Genomic DNA, 4,012 nt, shown 5'->3' with positions numbered 1-4,012 from the left:
CCTGGGGTGGGACAAAGAACTACTTCCGGACCAGAGGTTGCTGGGCAACAAGAGTAGCGTCGCAGCTCTCTCTGGCGGCGGAAATCAGCAATTGCCTTAATGCTCAGCTCCTGCAGACCCTTTCCAGAAAGTAGGCAGAGTAACAAGGAGGAAGAAGCTGGAGTCAGAAAGCCAATCATAAAAGCGAGCTTCAAAACTACAAAGAAGCTTCACAGGGTGAGTCAGGAAGTGATCCCTAAAAGGATGACTCAGGGCCACTTCTCTCGACCACTGGTATGAACCAGGGATGTGATCTTAAATTTTCTAGCACATTGAGATTATTTAGAAAAAAGAGAGAGAGGGAGGGAGAGAGGGAGAGAGGGAGGGAAGGAGGGAGGGTTTAGGTATAAGACAATTTTAGTTTTTTTTTTTTATTTTTATTTTTTCAAAAATAAATGTGAGTTTAATACAGAGGCAGCACTTGACTCATAGATACTGTGGGCTACTAATTTGCAACCCATGAGGGATGGGCATAGTGGCTGAAACATGGATCCAGCTCTTGGAAGATTAAGGCAAAAGAACTGAAAGCTGAGGGGCATCCTGATGTAAATAGTGAGACTCTGCCTGAAAGAGAGAGAAAGAGAGAGAGAGAGAGAGAGAGAGAGAGAGAGAGAGAGAGAGACAGGCAGAGAGGAGAGAGAGAGAGAGAGAGGCAGGCAGAGAGGAGAGAGAGAGAGGCAGGCAGAGAGAGAGAGAGAGAGAGAGAGAGGCAGGCAGAGAGAAGAGAGAGAGAAAGAGAGAGAGAGAGAGAGGCAGGCAGAGAGGAGAGAGAGAGAGAGAGAGGCAGGCAGAGAGGAGAGAGAGAGAGGCAGAGAGGAGAGAGAGACAGGAGATTGATTTTGAGTCACAAGCACTGCCCACTAGCTAGCTATACAATAGCAACACATGGCATTTCGCAGTAACACAGAAAAAGCACAGAAAATACACAGACCTTCTCTCCCTGTGACTCTTACTTAAAGTTGTGGCCAATCTTGTTGCTCAGCACCTTTGATCTGTTGGCATTTGAAGGGGCCCAGTACAAGGCTAGCCAGTGCCAGTTTAAAAGTCATCTAGAGATTACAGGGAACCTACTGTCATCTTATGCAGGGTATTTACATTACAGAAGAAGTTATTTATTGCTACGCCTCCATCTTTGCCCCCCCCCAAGGTACCCCATCATAGTATCCCCTCTAAGGGTTGTTCAGAGGACTCATGTCTAGCATGCAGAATCGTACCTGCCACCTTTCCAATGCCATAGAAGTGCTTGCTAAGGAAAACCAATGAAATGGAATTGAAATACTTTGCATATTTAAGAATTGAAACTGTGAACGAAGAATGTGAGAGAGAAAAAAACCTGAACAACAGACACCTTAGCAGAGTTACTGCAGGGGCGTTGACACATCTCCACTTTTCCCTCAGGAACAGCCTGAGGCAGCCTTGCAAGCCACCTCCCTTCTCTCTTACTCTGTGCCACAGAAAAGCCTGCATGCTTGTCTTATGGGTTTTAAAAATACATCTGAGGTCTATTTAAATTTTAAAGCCTGTCTTATTTTAATAAAAAGGATTATGTCCACATTAACATACTATAGACTTGTAGAAATGTACAAACAAGAAAGTAACAAGGACTCAGAATTCTGCCATTCAGAAATAAAGCATCTGGATGACTAGATACTTCTTCACCTAGTTCAGAATAGGAAAAGACTTATTTAAAAGGTGACTCAGATTATTACTTTAGATTACATATGTTAATATTAGGTGAAATATATGACTTTAGCAGTCCTTACATTTAACATAAGAAAAAAGAATTGACGGAAAGCTGAGGGTGGTGGTAAACACCTACAGTCCCAGCACCTGGGAGGTGGAGGCAGGGCAAGCCGTTTGACCACCCTCTGCTACCTAAAGATATGAGGCCATCCTGGGTTATGCAAGGCCATATCTCAAAAAACAAATTCAGCAGGCATGGTAGTCCACACCTTTAATCCCAGCATTCAGGAGGTAGAGGCAGGTAGACCTCAGTGAGTTCCAGGCCAGCCAGGCCTACATAGTCTCAAACAAACAAACAAAAATAAGCTTAAAATTGAAGTAAATCTGAAGAGATTCTCAAACTCACAGAAGTCTGGGTCCCTAAAAAATGCTTCTGAAGCCTGGCGGTGGTGGCACACACCTTTAATCCCTGCACTTGGGAGGCAGAGGCAGACAGATTTCTGAGTTCGAGGTCAGCCTGGTCTACAGAGTGAGTTCCAGGACAGCCAGGGCTACACAGAGAAACCCTGCCTCTGGAAAAAGAAATAAAAAGAAGAAGAAAAATAAATGCCTTTGAATTTTAAGGCACATGCCACCATTTAAATGAATTTACTTAAACACATAAAGTACATTAGCCTCCCTGATCGCCCCACAGTCATTTGCAGTTCTAGGACATGCTTTATTGATTTCCACTTCAGTGCATTAGATTTTATTTCTTACACCCAGGAAAACATCTATCCCAGCTACACATTTTCCTTGCCTTAGCAATGCCTCAGAGAACTTTGGATTTATCACTGTACGGTGAGTAATTTCTCGTGCTGCTTAGTTGGAAAAAGCTACAAGCTTTTTAACCACATTTAATTACAAAACATTTTCCTCCTCATTGAAACAAAACACCATGTGGTCTGTGTAAACAGTGATGACCTAGATTCACATCCATCTTGCAATAGTCCACATTTTAAACAAGCCAGTGTCTTGATGCTCCATCTGTTATTGTCCTGCTTCTGTTTCTCCAGGTCCTATGGAAGCACATAGTACATATATGTACTGATATGTCTTAGAGAACAGGTTGACAATCACACAGCCTGCATGGGTAGGTAGGTATCTTTGCTAAAGACCTTGTGTTTTATCAAGTAATAACTGGAGAGGATGGAAGCATTGACCCTGGCTGGATATATCTGTTCCTTACTATTTCATACGAAAATCAAAATAATACAGATTTTTTTTAAGAGCTTAAAACCACTGGGAGATGTAACTTAGTGATAAAGAGCCCGGCATCCATAATGTCCTAGGTTTAATCCCTGAAAGTAGCAAAAATAAGGAAATCCTAGTCTAGTCCTTGTCTAGTAAAGCTGATACCTCCAAGCCTGACTGCCCAAGTTTGATCCCTGGGAACAAACAATAGTAGAAAGAACCAATTCCTACAAGTTACCCTCTGGAATCCACACACTTTTTGTTTGTTTGAGATAGGGTCTCTCCACTATGTAGCTCTGGCTGTCTTGGAGCTTCCTATATGGACCAAGCTGGCCTCTCCCTCAGAGATATCCACCTCCCCCTGCCTGCTGAGTACTGGGATCAAAGGCATATATCACCATGCCTGGCTAGACACACACACACACACACACACACACACACACACACACTGTGGACTGATTGATATACGTATTTTACATATCAAAGCAGACCTGGCCTCAGGTTCTCTCAGCATCCCTCAGTCCTTACCTAGTGTACCCTGACCCCCAACCCTGAACTTTCCTGCCCAGGGGCTGGGGTCTGGGCTGTCCTTCCTCCTTTCTCCAGAGGCTGGCGCTCTCTCGCTCTCTCTCTCTCTCTCTCTCTCTCTCTCTCTCTCTCTCTCTCTCTCTCTCTCTCTCCTCCAAATTCCTTTCTTTCTTCCCCTTCCCCCACTTCTCTCTCCCCATGGTGACTTACCTGGCATTGGCCCTTGAGGCCAGTGAACTTGTCCTAGAGCAACTTCCCAATAAACCTGCATTTAATATAATCCTATCCAGATTGAATTGGCTCATTTTACTGTCTGAGAAATAGTTTATCAGAATGGAATTTAAAAGGTCCTAGCCTCTTTGGACAAAGAGGTTGGATGAGAAGCCAAGAGCCAATGAGAACTGGCAACAAAATTTTGGATTCCAGAAAACGTTTTAGACAGGAGAAAGCAATGGTTCAGAGCAGAAGGAAAAGCCAACAAGAAAAGAAGCTGTACATTTCCAGTGTAGAATACGGGCGGGGGGGGGGG

General features: G+C 43.9%; 1 long non-coding RNA gene across 5 annotated transcripts in view; it reads left to right on the top strand.

Annotated features, from left to right (window-relative positions):
- The first annotated feature begins 28 nt into the window (after positions 1-28).
- The window catches only part of LOC116091082, a 31,349-nt gene continuing 27,365 nt past the window's right edge, over positions 29-4,012 (top strand). For 4 of the 5 annotated variants that reach the window (XR_004118931.1, XR_004118929.1, XR_004118930.1 and 1 more), the window contains exon 1: positions 29-216. This is a non-coding gene — a long non-coding RNA (uncharacterized LOC116091082). Of the gene's footprint in view, positions 217-2,777; positions 2,859-4,012 lie in introns of all 5 variants that reach the window. The other variant, XR_004118928.1, reaches the window with a different exon arrangement.

The sequence above is a fragment of the Mastomys coucha genome, unplaced genomic scaffold (assembly GCF_008632895.1).
Source record: "Mastomys coucha isolate ucsf_1 unplaced genomic scaffold, UCSF_Mcou_1 pScaffold15, whole genome shotgun sequence".
In the NCBI taxonomy this organism is placed as follows: domain Eukaryota; kingdom Metazoa; phylum Chordata; class Mammalia; order Rodentia; family Muridae; genus Mastomys; species Mastomys coucha.
The sequence above is the reverse complement of the archived record's forward strand: the minus strand, read 5'-3'. Positions and strand labels throughout refer to the sequence as shown.